Raw genomic sequence first — 24,900 nt, forward strand, 5'->3', positions numbered from 1 at the left:
TCATAGAATACATTTTAGGAGTAGTTTTAGGGTAGTTTAGTTTAGGTTTTCTCTCAAATTTTCTTAGGTTTGATTAGGGTTTGTAGCATTCTATACTTCAATTTTGGTCTTGGATTTTGCTATTTCATTGTAAGTATTTCTTTGATTCCTCTTTTATTACACTACTTGTTCTACACTTTCATATATTTTCATTTCCTTTGTCAATATATACATAGTTTTGCAATTTTGAGTTTTGGTTCATGAATTTGATGTTTGATGGTTTTTATATGTTTATTGGATTGCTATTGTTGATTTTGTTCTTTTGTGGTTCATAGTTTTCATCATTTTTCCAATTTTGCCATGTTTTATGATTATGCCCACTGTGTATTTGATGAAATGCCAAATTTGATTATGGGGTAGATTTCCACCCCTTGGCTTAGGAAAATGAGTGTATGGATTAGTAGAGTCATAACGTCCAACATTTAGTGATAATTCTTGGGTTGTTAGTTGTTATTATTTCCACTAACGCTAGCTTCTTACTAAGGTAATTAGTAAGTTAGCTAAAATTTGTTGATTAATAACAATTATGCTCACTTGGCTTACTCTTCGATGTTGAGGGTTGACTTTGTGAGATTAATCCATCATAATTATCATTGTTGTGGTTATGGCAAGGAAGGGATTCCATAGCTCATCCCATGTTAAGGTTCTATTTATGTTTTGAACCACTTTTCCATCATTTTATAGCATTACTTGTTCATATTACATACAAAGTTCTTTTATTCCTTCATTAGTTTATTAATTGCAATTTTGTCTTGTTCTTTTATCTCTTTATTTGTTTACCTCAATCATTGAAACCTCTTGCTTCTCACAACCAAAATTGTGTGTACTTATCGGCATTAGTTCCTAGGGAGAATGACCCGAGGTTTGATTACTCTTGGTTTATGTTTTGAATTTGAAAAATTAAACTTTGATTGAGCATTACTTGTTGGTTGAGAACTATACTTGCAACGAGGTTATCTCTCTCTTTTACCGAGAAGAAATTCTTAGCTAACGATTTTGCTCTCGTCATCGCCCTATTTAGAAGTTTTCCGTTTTCCTTCTTGGTGGCCATCCTGAAAGGGGAGAAAAAGACGGAATATTAAGCCCAAAAATAAAGCAAATAGAATATAGGTAGGGCTAATGCCAAATAAAAGTGGGATTCTCACTACATGGTAGCTGCAACATGTAAGTGAGAAAATAATGTAAGCAAAGGGCATATCAATGGTGCAAGAATTGCAACAATGAGGGAGAGAGAGAGTGGGTCATAAAAAGATAATATAAGTTCATATCAATGCACAAGGAATATAAGTGTCATAAAAGATTAGCATTGACCTCTAAATAATATCACCCAACAATATAAAACAAGTCACGAAGCACCCAAAATAATGCAAGAAAAAGTCAACAATTGAATAAGAAAAAACACCAATGGAAAAATAGCAAAGTTAGAAAAGAAAATAAGAACTAGCACAAAGTTAAAATGCAATGAATGAAAGTATGCAAGTGTAATAAACAAAAGAGAATGAAAGAGAATACAGATGAGAAGTGAAACTTGAAAAGAGAGAGTAGAAGAAAGTAAGAAAGGAAGAAGAAAGAATAAAGAAAGGAGAGAAGAAAGAAGAAAGAAATTAAAAGAAACAGGGCGCAACGCGATATGTAGGCCTAGACCACGCGTGCGCGCAAAAAGCAGAAAGGGCAAGTGACGCGTAAGCGTCCCCCACGCGTACGTGTGAGATAATGAAAATTGAAGTGACACGTATGCGTCCTCCATGCATACGCGTGGACCTGAATTGTGCCCAGCACACATCAGCCGCATGGTTCCATCACAAGTCTTTGGTTTCTGTACCAGGCATTGCAGCATCAAGATGCGACGCGTGCGCGTCGTCCTCGCTTAAGCGTGGGAGGCTAAAACTGCAAATGACACGTACGCGTCATCGAGGCGCACACGTGGGATGGGTTGTGCGTCTAGCACCCCTCCCGCATGGTTCCAGCGCAAGTCTCTGGTGTTTGTACCAGAGCATTGCAGCGTCGCATATGACACGTGTGCGTCGGCCATGCACACGTGTGAAGCACACAATTTTTTTTAACAGGTTACCAAAGTAATGCCAAACATTATTAAAGAATTGAAACCACAACTTAAACAAAAGAAACCTAACTAAAATTGAAAATTCAACTTATTACTAATATAAACAAAAGGGAAAATAGGAAGAATTTACCATGGTGGGGTGTCTCCCATCTAACACTTTTAGTTAAAGTCCTTAAGTTGGACATTTGGTGAGCTCCTTGTCATGGTGGCTTGTGCTTAAACTCATCTTGAAACTTCCACCAACGCTTGGACTTCCAATAAGCTCCAACATTTTCAAATAAATTCACCAAGCCTTGGTAAAGTTCTTCACACGCTTTGAGCTCCCAAAGTTGATCCTCTTATATGCCAAGATCTCAAATCTTGTTTCTACATCCGTCTTCAAGTTGATCATCAAAATTCCATCTGGGTGGTAAGCAAGCTGAATTCTCAATAAAGTACCCAAACAACTTCCTAGACACAAGCAATCTAGCTCTACACCAACCTTTGCACTTCAACGTTAAGCATGCAACCAAATTAAACCTTGCATGACAACTCCCACTACTAACCATCTCCCTTGTGCTCTTAAAACTACAAAGAGCTCTAAGTTGACCATCCGTCTCAAGCAAACCATACTCAAGTGGGAAAGTAAAGTTTAATGATAAGAATTTTACCCACTTGAATGTTGTGTTGGATGGCAATGGCTTGGAGAGAGGTGTTTTTAATGATCTTGCAAGCTCCACTCCCTTATGCCCTTCTTTGATAACTTCCACCTCTTGACACGCTTCTTCAATTTCAACCTCTTCCTCTTGGTAGCTTTCTTCCATTTCAATTCCTTGCTCACCAACTTTTTCTGTACATTCCTCATTGTTCAAGTCCTATGTTAGAGGTTGTACTTTAGCGTCCTCAACATCCATTTCACAACACAATGAGGAAGGTTCAACAATCTCAATTAGCACATTAGTTGGTATGGAATCATCTTCAATAATAGGATTTATTGCTTGCTCAACCTCTTCCAATCTCTCATCATCCACAATATGTCTAAGAGGTTTCACATTATCCTCTTCAACATCAAATTCATGCTCAATGGAAGAAGGTTCAACAACTTCCACAACATCATCAATAACATCACTTGGTGTGGAAGTGTTCTCAAGCTTGGAATCCACCTCTTGTGCAACTTCGCCTAGGTCTTCAACCACTTCCTCTTCTTCAACAATTTCCATACTTTCCACTTGTTGCACAACACACTCCATTTCCTTGTTCTCATGTTGAGATTCTGAAATCTCCTTCATGCTCCTCTCTTTGGTTGATTTTCCACATTCATCCGTGGAAATACTTTGCTTGTGACATGTATCACATGAGTCCACGGTGGCTTGAATTTTGCAATGTTAGCAATGATAGTTTCACGCGTCCTTTGGTCTTCCTCTTGTTCCTTTCGACGGATGATTGCTTGGAGCCGATCCATTGCTTCCTTGAGATGATCCATTGGCTCTTGTTCCACTTGATTAACATAAGTAGGATCATATTGCTCTTGGGATGATGGATTTGGACACTCTTCCATGGAGGGTTGTGGTGGAAAAGAGAGTTCATCTTGTGGTTGAAAAGGAGATGCATTAAGGCTTAAAATTTGGAAGGTGCTTTAGTTGTTGGTAGAATGTGGAGGTATACGGGATATAAGCTCTTGGAGGGTTGAGGTGAAATCGGTGAGGGTAGAGGTGAGTGTGGTTTGAAGCTCTTCTTGCTCTTGAAGAATAATACCAAGTGTATCATCCATAGGAGCTTGGTTGGAGGGAAAAGAAGGGTTGTGAAAGTAATAATGTTGGAATTGTGGTGGTTCAATGGGTGCTTGTTCACATGGCTCATATGGTGGTTGGTATGGGAATATGAATTAGGGTCATATGGAGGTGTTTGGTGGTATGGGACTTGTGAGTATGGTTGGGGACTATATTGAGGAGGGGGTTCATAGGTATATGGTGGAGGTTGTTGATAATCACAAGGAGGTCCACCATAGCCATCGGATTGGTATGCATCTTGGAATGGCTCTTACTCATAGTAACTTGGAGGAGGTTGTTGCCAAAAAGGTTGTCCATAAGCTTGAGGCTCCTCCCACCTTTGATTGTCCACTCCTTGATGCATGTTCTCATTGTAGCTTCCATTCCCTACAACATTATTGTAACCAAACTCATAGCCAAAGGGGTGAGAATTTATAATGAAAAGAGAAAATAAAAATAAGAACTAATAAGAAATGAGTAAACAAAGTCCTAAAACTAGCAAAAACTAACAAAGAAGCAAAAGGCAAACAGATTGATAAACCACTATTTTATGATTTATCTTGTGCTAAATTGAGTGGTCATTATCAATTCTTTGCACACTTATTCATACAATTTGCATGCTTTTACAAATCCTTCCCAATTTTGTTATATGATTGAAAACTTGCTTCCTAAGCCTTTAAATTGTTATTTTTTAATGTCCTTTTATACTATTCGATGTCGTGATCTGTGTGTTAAGTGTTTTCAGGCTATATAAAGCAGGAATGGCTTAGAGGATGGAGAGGAAGCTTGCAAAAATGGAAGGAATACAAGAAACAGAGGAGATGACCAGCGAGGATCGACGCGCATGCATGGCTCACGCGTGCGCGTGATTTGGAGCTTTTCACAGCAACGCGTACGCGTGACTGACGCGTACGCGTGACACGTGCAGAAGACCATCAATGCATACGCGTGACGTACGCGTATGCGTGATGTGCGCCACGTGCAGAAATTGCAGAAGACACTGGGGGCGATTTTGTGCTGGTTTTGGACCCAGATTTTGGCCCAGAAACGCAGACTAGAGCTAGGGGACAAGTAGAGACTCAACACACATTCACTTTACACAATCTTAGTTTTAGTTTTGAATCTTAGAGAGAAAACTACTACTTTCTCTAGAATTCTTCACATTCATAGATTTCTAGTTTTATGCTTTTGGATTGGATATTGAGAAGAGTTACTACCTCCCTTTGAAGTCTCTATCATTACAGTTTGCTTTCTTATTTCCTTACTCTCTTAGATTCCATTCAGTTTGTTTAGAGTTACATATGGATATCTTTGATTTTGGAAAGTATTAATGCAAGAGTTATTTTTACATTTAATTTCATTATTTGTTTGAGTATCATCTTCCCTTAATTTATTATTTGAAAAATAGCTTTTACTAAATTAATTTTAATTACCATGTCTCCTTTCTACTCCCTTTACATGTTTGCGAAAATGGCATCCATGTCAATGGAGTAGGCTCCCAACTTGACTTTGGAGTTGATTAATAGGAGACCCTTAAGTTGGAATACTCAAGTGTTAATTTGTAATTGGAAGTTCTTGGTTGACTCTCTAGTCACTAACGCTAATCCTTCCATAGGAGAGGATTAGGACTTGTGAATCAGAGTTGGTTCAGTTACTTGACTTTCCTTTATTCGGTAAGGGATAATTAAGTAGAAACAACAATTACTATTACACTTGAGAAAATTCAACAAGGATAGAACTTCCGATTAATCTTCTCCTAGTCAAGGCTTTTTATTTTAATTACATAAAACCTCTCGTTAATTTCCATTGCTTTAATTTATAATCATTTATTTTTTCATTCTCCAACTCTAAAATTTCTCAGAAAATTTCTGACCAATAAATTGCACTCTTTTGTCAACTCGTTGGGAGACGACCTGGGAATTCTACTCCTAGTATTTTATTCTTAAAATGTGACAACTTTTTTTAAATTGATAAGCGGAATTTTTGTCGGTTAAGAACTGTACTCGCAACGCTGTTTTCCTTATAAATTCTTAATTGGCAATTTTTCGCCCGTCAATTTTTGGCGCTGTTGCCGGGGAGTTGCAACAGTGTGCTAAATTATTGGTTGGTGTAAATATTTTTATATTTACATATTTGCATATTTTATTTTATTTTATTACCATGAGCTGTATGTTTCTTTCATTGAATGACATGTTCGCTACCTAATCTGAGCTTAGCCGCATTTGATCCTGAAATTGAGAAAACTATTTTCCGTATTAGGCGAGCTCGGTGTCGGTTAGCCTCTGAGGGTGTTGAAGTGGTTACTACTAATTCACCAGTCTTATCTGAGGGCGAATCTGAAGCGCCATTTGAGGAAGAAACAAGCTCCTCTTCTACTGATTTTGTTGATTTACGCGCAGGTAATATGGTGGAGCCCAGAAGGATTACTCTCCAGGAAGCAGGAGCTCCGGACTTTACACTGCAACCGTATCAAGCGCGTCATTCAAATCTGGCTACAGATTTTGAACTGAAGACTGCGCTAATTAATCTACTACCTAAGTTTCATGGCTTACCTGCTCTAGAGCCTATCAAGCACCTCAGAGATTTTCAGACAGCCTGCTCAACTACTAGGCGTCATGGCGCAGATGAAACTACTATTTGGTTACACTACAAGAAAATGGAATATTTGTAACAAAAAATTTGTATCAAATTTAAAATTGTTCCAAAAAAATAGTATTTTGTAATAATAATTAGTGATTGTTATAAAAGGATAATGTTTTGTAACAACATTACAAGTTGTTACAAAACATGATAATATTTTGTAACAACCTATTTTATTTTGTTACAAATTATGTTAGTTTTTGTAACGAGATGGTGTTTTGTTACAAAATATTGTAATATTTTGTAACAAAACAACTTTCTGTTTCAAAAACTCCAGTTATTTTGTAACAAAAAAATAATTTGTCACAAAATTCAATATTATTTGTAACAAGTTAATTATTTGTCCTAAAATATAAGTATATTTTATAACAATTTTTTTTCAAAGTGTTAAACACTTTAAGAGTAAAAAAAATTGTGTATATATTTTTTTTAAAATAATTTTATTTTATTTTCAAAAATTAAAATTTTTTATATAGTGTGTAAGACGTAAAACTTTTAGAAGATCTTATTAAGAGCTAATTTAGATTTATTTATCATTAAGTATTTTAATCTCTGAAATTGTTCTATTAAAGATAATTAAACAAATTCTGATTAATTGAGTTTAAAATAATTTAAGATTTTATCTGATTTTATAATTATTAAATTATTTTTTATATTTAAATTATAAAATTTAGCAAATGTAAAATAATAAGAACTTTATATGATTTGCTTTAAACATTTTAGATTTTAAAATTTAATACTTTAATTTTTATAAACAAAGAAAAGTAATTATATTATCTCTAATACTTTAATTAGAATATTTTATTAAAATTAATTTATAAATTTATAATTAAATAATATTTTTTTAAGATAAAGAAAGTTAATTGTATTACCGTGTATTTTTAATTAGAGTAATTTATTAAGAATCAATAAGTATTTTTATATCACAAATAATATTTTAAAATTTAGAGATTAAGTTAGTTTTTCAAATATTAATACTTTATACTCTAATTTTATTAAAAATATTTTACTCAAATTAAATCCAAAATTTCTAATTTTATACACAAACCCTAACCCTTTTACCCCACCGTCTTACTGCCATTCACCACTGCCATCCCTTCCCAAAAACCCAATACTCAGCTGCTTTTGAAAACAAACGAAAAGAAAGAAAGAAAGAAAGAAAGAAAGAAAGAAACAGAGGGAGCGAAAAGGAGAAAGGGGGAAAAGAAAGGGAGACGTCGTCGTTGCTGCCACTGTCGAGGGAGAGAGAGCACGTCGCGAGCCAGAGACGCCGCCAGGGAGAAGAGGAGCCGTTGTGCTCCGCCGATGACCAGCCGCAGTCGAACTTCGAAGAGAGAAAGACAGCGCGCGAAGATGAGAGAGAGGGGCAGCCGATCTTGTCACCGCCGCCACACCCAGTCGCCGTCAATGTTACGAGAGGTCGTCACCGTCATTGGTGAGAGTCGTCGCCGCTGCTGTTGCTGAAACCACTGTCTTCGTTAGTTACTCAGTCTTGTCTCTGTTTTTGGTCCTCCTTGTGTGCCGAAGTCGCTGCTGCCGTGATGAGTGGTCGTGGGGTTGCTTGTGCTTAAACAAAGCTATTACTGCTGCTGCTCCCTGTCGTTTGTTCCTTTCAAGTTTTAGTAAGTTGTCCTTGTTCCAAAACCCTTATTGTTACCGTTCTGTTTTCATGGTTGATTGAGAATGCTGAGATGTTAATATGTTAGGGTTATGTCAATACCACTGCAAATTGTTCACTGGCATTGCCGTTGCTGATCCGATTTAAGGCTATTGCTGCTGCTGCGGGTTAGAACGAAGTTGAAGTCATGCTTAATTTTGTGGTTTTCGACTAACTGAGGTAGGGAATTTGTTTTAAAAATAAATGTTTTAAGTTATGAATGCCAATAAAATTAAATGAGTAACTGTAAATGGTTTATGATTGCTTTGTGTGAATAATTGTTAGTATTGAGTTGAATCATAGCTGTAATAGGTGATTGGTTTAATGATTTAATGTAATGATTATTGATGATGTTGTGTATTTTGAAGTTATACTTGCTGCTAGTACTTGTTGATGTTGATTTTGTGTATGGAATGTTGCTATGGCTGCTGGAAATTGATTTTATGAATCAGAACTTGAGATATGTTGTTATAGATGAGATGCTGAAGAATGGATGCTGTGTTGATATGGTTACGTTGCACCTATGATATGAAATTGTGATATATTGAATTAAGAGTTCTTGGGAAACTTTGGTTAGTCAAAAGAAAGTTAGAAATATGGTTTTAGATGAATCCTAGGCTTGAATATAGGAATTGGTATGTGAGGTTGTTGGAAATACTTTGTGCAGAATTTCTGCAGAAAACTGCATAATTAGCAGCAGAACGAATGACTTTTTGGGAGTATTCCAGACCTAATTTTTAGATGAAACTATTTTTCTGTAAAACTTTAGTGCGTCTTGAATATTCCATAAAAATTTCAGGGAATTTGGCCAAGTGGTTTGGAAGATATGATTTTTGAAAGTTTAGTGGTTGCTGCAGATTTTTCTGGTTTTCTGGTTCTGCAGCACCAACTTCCAAACGCTCTAACTTTTAATTTAAATAGAATTTTGAGTTGATTTCAAAAGGATTTTAAAGATCTATCAGTCTATTTTAAGTGAGTACAAGTTTCATGTTCATATCTGTTTTGTAGACTTAGATAAGTCACTTGGAAGGTCGATTGTTTGCTGAAAACTCTGAACTGGTTTATGAAAACAGGGCTCCACTTCCAATTGATAATTAATTCATCAAATGAAGTGATATGAACATGAATCCTGATAATGTAAACTTTATTTTTAATTAATCCAATGTTGAGTACTATTTTTGTGTGCTTGTTAATACCACCAATACTTACTGATTTTAATTGTTCATTGCTTAGTCATGGTGATTCTTTTAATTATTGAATGCCAATGATATTTTTTCTTATAAATGATAATGAGTAATGGTTTGGGGTTTGGCTTGAAGCCTGAAACTTAATTGAACTAATTGTATTTGCCCACCTATCTGCAGTGGCTGAAGATGATGCTTTCTTGGTCAAGCAAATTGGCCAGAATTTCTGGTATTCTAAAATAGAGGTATATTCCTCTTCTTATATTCATGAATAGTCAGTTTTGTTCCTTGTTAACATACATGCATCATCTATGTATGGAAGACTAAACATAGATCGAATCCATTTTCTTATCAAGGCAAGAAGGGAGGAACAAATCCAAGCTGCTCATGACGAAGCCATGTTTGGTGCTTCAGCACTTCCATCTCCTACCAGTACTGACAGTTTGCCTGAAAGGGAGAATGAGAAAGAAGTTGATAAAAAAGCTGTTGTTACAAGCCTCTTAAGTGAAACAGTAAGTGGTTTCACTGCAGACTTATGTGGATAAGTATGATGAGTCATTTAAGTAATCCTTATATTTGTGTGTGCATTTGTTGTTGAATAATTTCTCACATTAAGTTATTATTGCTGCTCTATACTTGATGTTGGTTGCTGCTGGTTTTTCTCCCTCATTGCTTGCTTGTTGAATGATTGTTAAATTCAATGAGAAAGGAAATGCTGCTGAGTTATTGTTGTTTGTGTTGGAGTAAATGATGGTTGCTGAACTGAGATTAGTTTTATTGATAAATCTGTTGCTGAAATCGTTTAGTTTGGCTTGATTGATTTTCTATTGAATTAATGGATAAACTGCTGTGCCCTTGCTGCTTGCAAGTGTAATGGTTATTGACTTCAATGAATAGAATGCTGTCTGAATCCATTACCTTTGTTCATTTTACTATTTTGGGTGCTGTATGATGGGCCATTGATTGCTGTTTTGCTGAGTGCTGCTCTACTTCTTGGTGGTTGGATTGGTTTTAATTGTTTCCTCATGTTTTCTTGCTGGAATTGGCTTATTTACTTCCTTCCTATGAATTCATTATGATTTTTTGTGTTTTTAACTCTCAAAGAATTCATATGGAATTTGAATTGATTGATTGAAATTGTGAAATAGGCAAATTTACTACTGAAATGCTGCCGAAATTTATCTTAAGCTGTTTTCAATATTCATCTTTGATTCTATTAATTGATTGAGTTGTTATTTAATTGCTTTTGGTTTTCAACTGTTGCTAAGCTCAATTGATTGATTATCCGGTTAAGTGCTTCACTGTTTTGGTTGTTGGAAGCTGGAAGCTTGGGTTTTGTTATTCACTATTTGGTTGTTGTCCTATTTGGTTGCTCAATTAAACTGCATTGTGTTGTTTGAGCAAACAGGTTCTATTTGACGAATTTCTATGTTAAAATAGACCCTTGTTTGTTACATGATTTCTGATTGCCTCAAGATATTTCTTTTGACTATGCACCTAACTTTTTGTTTCGGATTTTCTTATTTACAGGAGTGCTGAAATGGTGACCACATGCAACTTTGAGGGCCCAAGAATATTTTGATTCATAGAGACACTAATCTATGTTAGAACTTTAAACTTTTGGTTGAATTTGTGCAAGACATATAACTTGTAGAACTAATCAATGTACTCACTAATGTTATTTTGTTTTAAAACAATTTTAGCTAAATGAGGCATGTTTGAATTATGTATATTTTTACATATTATATAAATGTAGATTTGCTTAATAAAATAGTTAATATATTAGTTAATTAAAAAAAATGTTACAAAATAATTATTTTACTTTTGTAACTAAAGAAAAAAATGTTACAAAATCAAGTTATATTTTGTAACAAAATTTTTTGATAGGAAAAAATAGATTGTCACGAAAAATACCTTAAAGATCAAAATTTGTTATCACTTTTGTAACGGCTTCTGGTTTTCTGTATCAGAAAAAATTGTTACAAAACATCATATAGAATTGTAACAGTTCCATTTTTCGTTACAAAAACTTTTTGTAACGGGACTTACTGCAACGGCCCCTTTTTTTGTTACAAATAACTTTTGTTTCAAAATTTCGACGTTTTGTAACAATTTTTTTGGTTACAAATACGCTTTTTTCTTGTAGTGTTATATGCCTTCCCGTTTTCTCTTGAGGGAAAGGTAAGGGAGTGGTTCTACACTCAACCTGAAGAAGTTGTTACTAATTGGGATCTACTCAGAAGGGAATTCCTGGACAAATACTTTTCGGCTAAAGTTACAGATAGACTGAGGAAAGAAATTTCCTGCATTATCCAAGGCGAATTAAAGACTCTTTACGAGTATTGGGAACGCTTTAGAAATCTCCTAGACTCATGTCCCTACCACAAGATTGACCAGTTGGTGTTGATTAGCTATTTCACATAAGGCATGAAGCCTCAAGACAAGACTATATTAGATGCGGCAAGCAATGGCTCTCTGACTAAGTACAAGATGGCGACAGAAGCGTGGCAACTGATCGCCAATCTAGCTGAGTCTACCCAGAATGCCAGGAACAGGAACAACTATCCCAAGGCTATTGCGGAGGTTTCCTCTAGTAGTGAGACTGCTGCTCTCACATAGACTCTGGGAGAGATGACCAACATACTGAAGTAGCTCCAGCTGAATCAACAGTAACTTCAGCCTCCTCCACAACAATAGTGTCAACAGTTGGTTCCTCAGAGAATGTGTGGAATATGTGCCTACTATTCTCATTACACTGATGAATGTCCTCAACTCCAACAAGAAGACAACACCTTGGCAGCTACTAGTAACTACTATAACAGCCCGAATCAAAGGAACTATCAACAAGGCGGTAATTATAGCCAAGGTGGAAACTACAATCAAGGTTGGCAAGACAATTCCAACCAGGGATGGAGAGATAACTCCAACCAAGGCTGGAGAGACAATTCCAACCAAGGGTGGAGGGACAACTATAATCAAGGCGGCAGAGACAATGGTAGAAATCAGAGGTGGAACAACAACAACAATCAACAGAACCGGTATTAGCAGAATCCTCCCTTCTAATAGCAGAGCCAAGGCTAGCCTTACCGAGCACCTCACCAAAGGCAAGCCCAGGCACCTCAAAATAACCAACAGCAAGCCCCTCAAATTACTTACCCCCTTTCCTCTTCCTAAGATGAGATGCTTCGCTCTATTGCGCAAGGACAAAAAGACATTCAGAATACACTTAACTCTACCATAAACGGTCTTAACTCCACTCTACAAGCTCTCATCTCCCGGTTTGAACCATCTTCTACCCCCAACAATCAGCCTTCAAGCTCAAGTGTACTCCCTCTCAACCCTTACCCAACCCAAAGGATGGAATCAATGCCATTACTTTGAGGTCCAGAACCACACTGCAAGAGAGGAGTCATGAAGAGCCAAGCTCAAAAGAAGACATTCAAGTTAAAGACATTGTTGAGGTAGAGGATGCTGAAGAAGAGGATGAAGTACAAGATATGGTTGAAGAAGAAGCGGCTCAAACAAGGAATGGAGTACCAAAGGAAGATGAAGTTACAAGAGAAGCCGTTCCCATTCCTTTTTCATACTTTGCTAGGAAACCCAGAAAGCAGATGAAGCTAGACCCCAAGATGGTAGAGATCTTCAAAAAGGTTGAGGTAACTATTGCCCTTTTTGATGCCATTTGCCAGGTACCTAAGTATGCTAAGTTTCTAAAAGATTTATGCATGAATAAAGATAAAATACATGATTTATAAACTATTCCTCTAGGTAGCTCTATTTCTGCTTTAATGGGTGCTATACCGAAAAAATGTGGTGATCTGGGTCCTTGCATGGTTACTATTACTATAGAGGGTGTATAATTTTTTGACTGCATGTGTGATTTAGGTGCATATGTTAGTATTATGTCATTATATGTATATGATGCCTTGAGGCTCCCACCCTTGAAAAGGTCGGCAGCATGTTTTGTTTTGGCAGATAAGAGCATAATCTCACTGGTTGGAATTGCTAAAGATGTGCTAGTGAGCATTAAGGGGTTGACATTCCCCATTGACTTCTACATTTTGGAGATGCCCCCTAATGACTCAGGAAGACCATCATCCATCCAACTTGGAAGGTCATTTTTGAAGACTTCAAGGTTCAAATTGGATGCCTTCTCAGGAACTTACTCTTTTGAGATAGATGGCAGAGCAGTGAGCTTCAACCTGGATGAAGTTATGAAGCACCCCTCGGAAGATCAGTCCATCTTCCAGTGCGACATCATTGATGAGACCGTGGCTGTAGTTCACCAAGAAGAAGTAGAAGAGATGCACATGGAGCAAGGTGCAAGTGTGGGGAAACCCTTTGAACTTACTGAAGATACATTACCACCATCAATGGCTCCAGATGATCAAGTGCCTAGCCATGAGCAGAAAATGGCATTGAAGCCCCTTCCACCCACCTCAAGTATGCTTTCCTTGAGGATAATCAGAAGCTTCCAGTTATCATTGCAAGGGAACTCACTTCCCAACAAGAGGAGCAATTGCTTAGTATGTTGAGAAGATACAAGAAAGCTATTGGGTGGAGCTTGGCGGATATAGTAGGCATCAGACCTTAAGTCTGTGAGCATCGTTTATTTTTAGAAGAGGGAGCAAGGCCTGTCTGTCAACCTCAAAGGCGATTGAACCCCACCATTCTAGAGGTTGTCAAGAAGAAAGTAACCAGACTGCTTGAAGCCGACATCATCTATCCAATCTCGAATAGTGAATGGGCTAGCCCAGTACAGGTGGTACTAAAGAAGTCTGGAGTCACAATAGTGAAGAATGAGCATGGAGAACTCATGGCAACTAAAGTGCAGAATTCCTAGAGAGTGTGCATTGATTATAGGCGCCTCAACCAGGCTACTCGCAAGGATCACTACCCACCGTCCTTCATCGATCAAATGCTTGATCGCCTGTCAGGTAAATCACACTACTGTTTTCTAAATGGTTTCACTGGCTTTTTTCAAATTTATATAGCTCCAGAAGATCAGAAGAAAACTACTTTTACATGTCCCTTTAGAACGTATGCATACAAGAGGATGCCTTTCGGCTTATGTAATGCACCAGCTACGTTTTAAAAGTGCATGATGAGTATTTTCTCAGATCTACTTGAGAGCTGTATGGAAGTTTTTATCGATGACTTTAGTGTGTATGGTGATTCGTTTAACCTTTGCTTGGATAGTTTAGCTAGAGTATTAGAAAAATTTTGGTCCTCAAAGAACAGATAGAAAAATTTTAGACTGTAGATTCTGGTGGCCCACTCTTTTTAAGGATGCTACTGTCTTCTGTAAATCTTGTTACCCATGCCAAAGGTTTAGAAATATATCCAAGAAGGATGAGATGCCCCAACAACTGATGTTGTTTTGTGAAATTTTTTATGTTTGGGGTATTGACTTCATAGGTCCATTTCCAAACTCTAATGGTTTCTTATACGTACTGTTAGCTGTTGATTATGTTTCCAAATGAGTGGAAGCAATTCCTACCCATACTGATGATGCTAACACTGTTGTCTCCTTTGTTCGAAATAATATTATCTGTCGCTTTGGATCACCACGAGCAATCGTGAGTGATCAACGTACTCATTTTTGTAACAGGAGATTGACATGTCTACTGAAGAAACATGGCATTGTTCACAAGGTAGCAACGGCTTACCATCCCCAGACCAATGGGTAAGCCGAGGTGTCTAATAGAGAGATAAAGTGCATATTGGAGAAGATTATCAAGCCTCATAAAAGAGACTGGATCACCAGGCTTGTAAATGCGCTTTGGGCTTATCGGACAACATACAAGACACCAATCGGAATGAGTCCCTTCCGCCTAGTCTACGGAAAGGCTTGTCACCTCCCAGTGGAGGTAGAGCACAAAGCTTTCTGGGCTGTAAGGGAATGCAACATAGGATTTGAGAAAGCTAGTGCTGAAAGGAAGCTCCAACTAGCAGAACTAGAGAACCTTCAACTCGAAGCATATGACAACTCCAGGCTATATAGAGAGAGGGTGAAGGCTGTGCATGACAATAATATCAAGAGAAGAGAGTTCAGACCTGGGGAGCTGGTTCTCCTTTATAATTCAAGGTTGAGGCTCATGCCAAACAAGTTGAGATCAAGATGGGAAGGCCCCTACCTGGTGGAAAAGGCTGAGCCATATGGCATCTTCCACCTGAGTCATCCTTCAAGTTCCAAATTCATCAAGGTCAATGGCCACCGCTTGAAGCTGTATCATGGTGAGAAGATGAAGCACAACAAAGAGCTAGAGATCTTCCTCTTGGAGGATCCACCAACAAAAGGAGACTGAGCTTGTAGACCGTCCAACTTAAGGCCGTTAAAGAAAAGTGCTAGGTGGGAGACAACCCAACATGGTACGATCTTTCATTTTTGTTTTTAGTTTTATCTTATTTTTATCAGTGTTACTTTATAAATTCTGCATAATCACCTCCATTCTGCGTAAAAAAAAAAAAGAAAAAAGAAAAAAGCGTTCGACCCGCAAGCGTCTATGACGCGTACGCGTCATATGTGAATGCGAAAAACACTAGGTTCGAACAGAGAGTTGCGTGGGAGTGGCAAAGGAAGCGTGCTTTGCACGCAAGCAAGCCCACGCGTATGCGTACCTCACGCATACACGTCACTTGCAGTTTTGGCAACCCACACGTACGCGTCTAGTACGCGCACACCTGGATAGGGAAATCGGCGTAAATATGCTTTTGAACAGAGAGTTGTGATGGTCTGGCGCTGGCATCGTGCGAGAGGCACAAATTCACTCATGCGTACGCGTCCCTGACGCGCACGCGGCCCTGACGCGCACGCGGCCCTGACGCGCACGCGGCCCTGACGCGCACGCGGCCCTGACGCGCACGCGGCCCTGACGCGCACGCGTCCTTCTCGTTTTCAGACCACCCACGCGTTCGCGTGCCTGATGCGCATGCGTCATATGCAAATTTTGGTTACTATGCTGTGCGAATAGATAGTTGTGCGTGTGCGCGGCTGGCTTCGCGTAACTGGCACGACCAAGGCACGCGTACGCGTACCAGACACTTACGCGTCGACTTCAGTTTTGCGCGACGCACGCGTACACGTGGGTACGCGTGCGCGTCATTTGCGCCGCCTCACTTACACCAGTACGCCGCCCAGATTTCAATTTTCCCCCTCCCAAATCCTAATTCTCTTTCATTCCTAATTCTTCCTTCTTTCTTCTTCCTTCTTTCCTCCTTCTTACTTCTTACTTCCTACTTCTTTCTTCTTCCATTTTTCATCTTCTTCCTCAGGTTTCTTTTCTTCCTTTCCTCTACTCTTTCATTCTTCTTTCATTTATTGCATTTAATTGTTTTTCTTTCTTCTCAATTTTATATTACCTTAGTTATTTATGGTTTCCTTTTCTTGCATTTTTTTATGTTGGTGTTGGAGTTTTATTTTGGGTATTATTTTATTATATTAGAACTTGTGAATATTATGAGGAGTATTTTAATAATTGACATTTTATTATAGATCTCATCTACACTTGGATTGATTATTTTTTAATTCCTATTTTCACTTGCACACCAAGTGTTTGTGAAAAAGCTCTCATGGCATTTTGAATCCTAGTTTATTTTACTCTTACACTTTAATGCCTCTTTTTCCCAACACTTGTAATCCACATGTATTGGGATTATCATTCACAATTGTCATCATACAAGTACTCTTTATTTTGGTACATTTAATAATTGATGCTTGAGTTATACTTCTCATGCCTATTACTTGCATGCTTGTAACCCTCTTGCATCTAATTCTTATGAATTGCCTTCATGATTTTACTTAATGTCTTCCATGCATGTTGTAGCTACGATGTATAGGACATCCCTTTTCCTTTGGCATTCATTATTACTTGGACCTCTTTCCTTCCAACTTGTTAGTTATATATACTTTAAGTTAATTCTCTTTCTTCCTTCTTTAGAATGGCCACTAAAAGAGGAAAGGAGAAGGCTTCTAAATAGCCACCAGCAAGGAGAGGAACCAAGAGAGCACTAGCTAAGGCACCACCATCTACAAGCATCAAGCCGCCAACAAAGCGGGTGAAGAGGATCATCAAAGTTGATGAAGCGGAAAAATCCTTTCCCGCACGGGACTCCACACGGTTCACTAACCGTTACTGCGAGCAGATGTTTCCCATCTTAGCTGAGAGGAACTATAATAATGAGCATCTACTCATTCTCCCAAAATATTTTGTTAATTTTGTGGAGTCCCGCATTGAGCGGAGACAGTGGGAATTCTTAAGGAGGCAGCCGCGAGAGGCTAACCTATCATGAGTAGTTGAATTCTACTTCAACTTCTACTCGCCTACTCTGGAGTCTGTCTATGTTCGTCAGAAGCAAGTTCCTGTCTCCGAGGGTGCCATACAAAGAGTACTGGAGCTTCCACCTAGCCCAGAGGGGCTGGACGCCTATCAAGAGGCCTCTCTTAAGCGCGCGATGTATCAGTTCAACTAGGCCAACATCCTTGGAGTTATAGCCCAGCCTGGAAGCACCTGGATCTATGGGCAACACCGGTTAAAACCCAAGAGTATCTCTGCCCAAGCATTTACATTAGAGGCTCGCGTGTGGGCACAGATTATGTCCCACTATATCTTTACGAGCACTCATGAGTCCACCTTCACTGCGGACATGGCTGTTCTCATCTGGTGCATTCTTACAGAGCAACCTCTCAACTTACCAAGACACATCTGGCAAGCCATGGGACACGTGCAGATTGTGGGCAACCTACCCTTCCCCGCATTGGTTTCAGATTTAGTCTCTACAGCAGGTGTTTCCTATCGGGCTGGGGACATGAAGGCCATGATCCCTAGGGCCGATCAGTACGTCTCAAATGGGAAGTACATCAGACCCCCAATCCTTTCTGCAAGCCGGCCTCCAAGCCCATCTTTGGACCCTCCTCTTTCTTCTACTCCACCATCATGCACACCATAAGCACCATCCACCCATCAGATGTGTAACGACCCAACTTCCAGAACATCATGATCGTATCGAAAGTAAGGCGTTACCAACCTACTTTCCTTTATTAACTATTTACTAATGAGCCTCTAGTTCGATATTGCAATCCAGTTTTAGTAAAAATACCCGAAAATTTTGTTTTTATTTATCAAATCATATATCAAGCATCACCAAATAATAATAATCATATAATTATTGGTAAATATTATACAAACAAATTCAAGTTTAACTTAGATACAACTCCTATCCCTCTTTATAAAATAAAATCTTAAGCAACAAAGGTGAGGGAATTCTATGAAAGCAACTCAATTCAAAAACTTAACTCATAAATAAGGTTTAACAATCGCCCGCAGCTTCAAACTGAGTCTTCGAACCTGTATCACTAAAAGGGTGGAAGATTTTGGGTGAGAACAAACCACACGTTCTCAGTAGGGAATGGGAATGTCGTAAAAGTAATGATTAACATGCAAATAATTAACATACTCAAGGAAACTATATTTTTATCAATCCTTTTTGAAAATACTATTCTTTGTTTTACTTTAACTAATTATTTACCTCTTTCAAAAATCTAAGCTCAAAACAAATTCCAAAATATAAAACTGGTCACATTAAGCATTTCTCAACCACATAGTTAATTTTCAATCACAACGTCAATTCTTAATCATCATCATATATTCACCAACTAATAGCACTAACAAGAGATTCAATTCAGCACACAAACAAGTCACAGCAAGGCAAACAGCACAATCACAGGGAAGTACAATGAGCAAACCCAATCAAATACAAATGCACACATAAGGATGATGCATGTCTAGCCCTAGTGCAGGTAATGAGCTCATTTGTCGATTACATACCCGCTCCCGACGTTACCCAGAGTCCTTTGACCAGGTAAGGCTTCCCTGTTGGCAACACCCATCGCAAGAGTCCTTTGACTTGCAGGGCAAACCACTGTAAGAGTCCTTTGACTTGCATGGCGGCACTAACAACCCACTGCAAGAGTCTTTTGACTTGCAGGTCGGAGCTAGTCTGCCCAACACACTCACTGTAAGAGTCCTTTGACTTACAGGAGCACACTCACATACACTCACTGTAAGAGTCCTTCGAGTTACAGGAGCATATGCTAGTCATGTATTTTCTCGATACCTCTGTAAGAGTCCTCTGACTTACAGAATAGCATTATAGCTAAGTATCCCAGGGAAGCGCTCTTAGTGGTTGTACCACCATCTATCTGGCTGCCTTCACGCAGCAGATCATTACATAATCATTCTCATTATCATCATTCATTATCATTCTCATTATTCATCATTACTTTCACATTCTTATGCAGTACCACTTTCTTTCTCTATTCAATCATACTATACAAACTTTACATCTCTCACTTTTACAACATCTTGGCTCAAACCTGATGCCAGGGCATTTTGGCCAGTTTCACTGACCTTTTCTTTACTGTTTTAGGGTAGTTTCATGCATTTTCTTAGGAAATAAGCTAGTTTTGGATAGATATTCACTTACACCTGGATTCAAGCATACATTGTGCATTTTACATGATTTCATGAGGATTTTGCATGAATTTAGTGACAAATTATATGCTGCATTACCCATGACTTGGACTAGAACTTTGATGCACTCTATTGCTTGATTTCAGGACCAAAGGAAGCAAGGAATGGGAGGTAACTTGCAAAGTTAATGAGAAAAGTGACTGCCAATAACGCTCTCGAAGCCATCATTACCCACGTTAAGAGTCACGTTAACTAAGTTAACATGAACTCTAATGTGAAGAAGGGAATTTGAGCCAACGTTAGTGACACTTAACATTATCACTAACGTTGGCCAATGCTCATAAGTGGCCACGTTAGAGTCCATGTTAACTTAGTTAACGTGGCCTCTAACGTTAAAAGGGGGAAAGGAGGCAAACGTTAGTGACATTCAACATTGTCACTAACGTTGGCCTAAGTGCACAATGCCACGTTAACTCTCACGTTAACTTGATTAACGTGGGAGCTAACGTGAAGAGGCAAGGGTGGTCGACAACGTTAGTGACACCCAACATTGTCACTAATGTTGGAAGCAACCACACAACCCCAAGGAGCCACGTTAACTTCCACGTTAACTTAGGCTAACGTGAAAGGAGAAGGTGATGGCCAACGTTAGTGACACTTAACATTGTCACTAACGTTGGAAGGAGCCACACAAGCCACTATGAGCCACGTTAACTCCCACGTTAACTTAGTTAACGTGGAAGCTAACGTGGATGAGTAAATAATGAGCCAACATTATTGACACTCAACATTGTCACTAACGTTGGGGATGGCTAAGCATGGCCACGTTAAAGAGCCACGTTAACTAAGTTAACGTGGGCTCTAACGTGAGACATGGGGGCACATTGGAACGTTAGTGACAATGTTGAGTGTCACTAACATTCTCGAAGGATGGCAAGCCCACGTTAAAGAGCCACGTTAACTAAATTAACGTGGGCTCTAACGTAGGAGCAAGGGGGGCTTTTCAACGTTATTGGGAAAGTTGAGTCCCAATAACGTGTGTGAAGGACCTAGAGGCAACGTTAGTGGCAATGTTTGTGCCACTAACGTTGAGGTTAACGTGGCTTTCACTTAGGAACGTTAGTGAGAAAGTTGATTGTCACTAACGTTCTCGAACTCATATTTTCACTAAACGTTAACACCCCTAACGTCCTTAGCTAAAGTCTCTGCCCACTTTACACTTTCTCTCTGCAAGTAAAGCCAAGCCCAAATGAAGAAGAGAACTGCTTCAAACTCAAGATCCAAAGGCCCAAGACTTGAAGAGCCAACTAGAAGATGAGAAGAGTAGTATATATAGGAGTAGCTTTGAATTAATTTGGGAGTCCCAGGAATTGAAAAATAGCATAGAACTACTTCCTGTATTTTACTTTCTTTGCTCTTCTACTTTTCATCATGTATTCTCCATCTTTGTTTTCATTTTCTAGAGCTATGAACAACTAAACCCCTTTCATTGGGTTAGGGAGCTCTGTTGTAATTTGATGGATCAATACTAGTTTTCATTATTCTTCTTCTATCTTTTCTCTAGATTTTACTTGAAAGCTTTCGATCTTCATCCAATTGGATAGTGATCCTGGAAAAGAAACTATTCATACTTGGTTCTCTTCTGAACCTTGGAAGAGGAATGAAGAGATCAAGCTAGAACTGCTTTCTCATGCTGGACCAAATTGGGTTTGGATGGATATGTGACTATAATCCTCTCAATACTTGATTTGGGAAATGCATGTGGTATAATCAGTGACCATACTTTATCTCTTATCATGAGCAATTGACCAAAGAATTGGCTATTGATCAAGATTTGAGAGATTGAATTACAAGAAATTGTAATTCAATAACTTAAGATTGCCAAGGAGATCAATGAGTGCATTGATTGAGGAAGAGATGAAAATGAGATTGATCCGGAGAATGCAACATCTCCTAAGCCCAATGAACTCCCCATTTCTGATCTTACCCATTCTCTTTAATTTCTGTCATTTACATTTATGAGCAATTCCCCCATTCCCATTTAAGATTCTACAATTTACTTTCTGCCATTTACTTTCCCGCCATTTAATTTTCTGCAATTCTCAACTCAATTTCTGATTCGCTCAACTAAAACATTCCTCTGATTAAAGTTGCTTGATCAATCAATCCTTGTGGGATTCGACCTCACTCTATTGTGAGTTTTTACTTGACAACAAATTTGGTACACTTGCCGAAGGAAATTTGTTTTGAGACAAGTTTTTCGTGCATCAAGTTTATGGCGCCGTTGCCGGGGATTGATTGTGCATCAACAATGATTAGATTGGAGGATAACTAGATTGAGCATTTTATTTTTGTTTGATTTAAATTTCTATTTGAGTTATTTACTTCCTGCTTTAGTTAATTTCTTCCCTTCCCCCTACTTTTTCTTTGTTATTTACACTTCATCGCACTAACCCACTAACTGTTTGATATATTGCATCACTCACACTAACAGTAATTCTGACAGATATACTTTTTGCACCTATTCTCTTTGCTTGTACTTGTTGGTTGTATGACAGGGAGAAAAAGCGGGGCTTCAACTTCCTTTAATTCTGAACCTGAGAGAACCTTCCTTAGACTAAGGAGGGAGGCAAGAGAAAAACGTGTAGTAGGTGGTGAAGAAGAGGAGGAACACTTTGAGGAATACTTTGAACCAAACATGGAAGAAAACATGGAAAACCATCATGAAGAAGAGGCTCACAACCATGGCAGAAGAGGTCGAGCAAATCATGCTGGGGAGGATAGAAGAGTTTTAGGCTCCTACATCAATCCAAACCCAGGAAACTGTGGAAGTAGCATTCAAAAGCCAACCATCCATGCCAACAATTTTGAACTGAAGCCACAGCTCATCACCCTTGTGCAGAACAACTGTTCGTTCGGAGGAAGTGTCCAAGAGGACCCAAATCAACATTTAACCACCTTCCTGAGAATATGTGACACAGTGAAGTCTAATGGTGTTCATCCTGACGCCTATAGACTGCTCTTATTTCCATTCTCACTCAGGGATAAGGCAGCCAAGTGGCTAGAATCCTTCCCAAGGGAAAGCTTGACAACTTGGGAAGACGTGGTGAACAAATTCTTAGCAAGATTTTACCCTCCTCAAAGAATCAATAGGCTGAGAGCTGAGGTCCAAACCTTCAGGCAACAAGATGGTGAGACTCTATATGAGGCATGGGAGAGGTTTAAGGACCTGACAAGGAGGTGTCCACCTGACATGTTCAACAAATGGGTGCAGCTGCACATTTTCTATAAAGGGCTCTCTTATGAGTCAAAGAAGGCCGTAGACCATTCATCCGGAGGATCTTTGAACAAGAAGAAAACCATTGAGGAGGCTATAGATGTCATTGAAATAGTAGCAGAGAACGACTACTTCTATGCTTCCGAAAGAGGGAACACAAGAGGAGTAATGGAGCTAAACAATGTAGATGCTCTGTTGGCCCAAAACAAGCTCATTACCCAGCAGCTGGCTAACCTCACCAAGAAGATGGAGAGAAACCAAGTAGCAGCAATCTCCACTTCATCAACAACCCACGAAGGAGTGAATGAAGAAGCAGAGGGTAGTCAGGAGCAAGCCAACTACATTGGGAATTCACCTAGGCAGAACCATGATCCATATTCCAAGAATTACAACCCTGGATAGAGGAATCACCCAAACTTTGGGTGGGGAAATCAACAAGACCAAAGCCTTGATCAAAGGCGCCCAAATCCAAACAATGCAGCCCACCAACACTTCACCTCTAGACCATATCAACATCCCAATAACAACACCTCTCCACATTCGTATCAAGGCCAAAACAACCCTCCTCAGCCTGACTTATCATCACTTAATGAAAGAATTTCAAGGATTGAAAATCTACTTGAAGGCATATGCAAGGATATCCAAGACAACAAGGTGTTCAAGGAGGAAGTGCGAGCCAGTTTCAAGAACCAGGGAGACACAATCAAGAGGTTGGAATCTCAAGTAGGATATCTCTCTGAGCAAATTCCCAAACCCACAGATGGATTCCCAAGTGACACAGAGAAGAATCCTAGAGGTGAAACAAAGAAAGTAAGATGGGAAGATTGCAAGATGGTCACTATAAGTGATAAAGAGATTGAGGACAAGCCAATTAAGCTGTCAGAACAACCTGAAGATACCTCAACAGAGAAGGAGGGAAAAGAATACCAAGAACCAGAAATATCGAAACAGGAGCTGCTGAGACTCTATGCACCTTTCCCCCAGCTACTCAATGGTGCTGTGGAGAAGAGAATATACTCAAGATTTCTGGACTTGTTTGCATCTCTGCATATGAACATACCATTCATCAATATTATCCAACGAATGCCTGCATTCATCAAGTACATGAAGGAGCTACTTCCTAGGAAAAGCTCACTCAAGGGAGGCCAAACTATAGTGATGAACAAGGAGTGCAGTGCCCTCATTCAACCACAGTTGCCTACGAAAAGAAAAGATCTAGGGAGTTTTCATGTCCCCTGTGCCATAGGAGAAACAATGTTTGATAGAGCACTTTGCGATTTGGGAGCAAGCATCAACTTAATGCCCTTAGCCCTGGTGAAGAGACTACAGATCAATGAGATATTGCCCACAGATGTGGTCATCAGGCTGGCTGACAAAACTCAAAAACAAGCAATAGGAATGGTGGAAAATGTGTTGTTAAAGGTGGGGAAATACTTTCTTCCCACAGACTTTATCATCTTGGACATGGAAGAGAGTCACACTCACCCAATCATATTGGGAAGACCATTCCTAGCTACAGCCAGAGCACTCATAGATGTGGAGTGAGGAGAGCTAATATTGAGGATCCATGATGAGCAACTCAGCTTCAATGTCTTCAAACTTTCCCAAGAAGCTGACCAAGAAAATAAAGAACCAAGCAATGATCATACTGAGATGCTGACAGAGGAAACAAGCACTGATGCACCACCAACACATCCTAAAACCCCATTGCATGAGGAACAAGGCAAATAGCAATTGTCACAGCTCAAGGAGAAGCTGGAGGAACCTAAACCACCAGAGGCATGTGAACACAACAACAAAATTCCCTTAGAAGAAGTCACC

The 24,900-nt window shown here is 38.9% G+C and overlaps 1 non-coding gene across 1 annotated transcript; it reads right to left on the reverse strand.

Annotated features, from left to right (window-relative positions):
- Nucleotides 1-22,953: 22,953 nt before the first annotated feature.
- LOC112761837 (small nucleolar RNA R71) lies at nucleotides 22,954-23,057 on the reverse strand. Its single transcript, XR_003182211.1, has one exon. It is a non-coding gene; the product is annotated as a small nucleolar RNA R71 (small nucleolar RNA).
- Nucleotides 23,058-24,900: the final 1,843 nt, after the last annotated feature.

This window comes from Arachis hypogaea, chromosome 16 (genome assembly GCF_003086295.3).
Source record: "Arachis hypogaea cultivar Tifrunner chromosome 16, arahy.Tifrunner.gnm2.J5K5, whole genome shotgun sequence".
In the NCBI taxonomy this organism is placed as follows: Eukaryota; Viridiplantae; Streptophyta; class Magnoliopsida; order Fabales; family Fabaceae; genus Arachis; species Arachis hypogaea.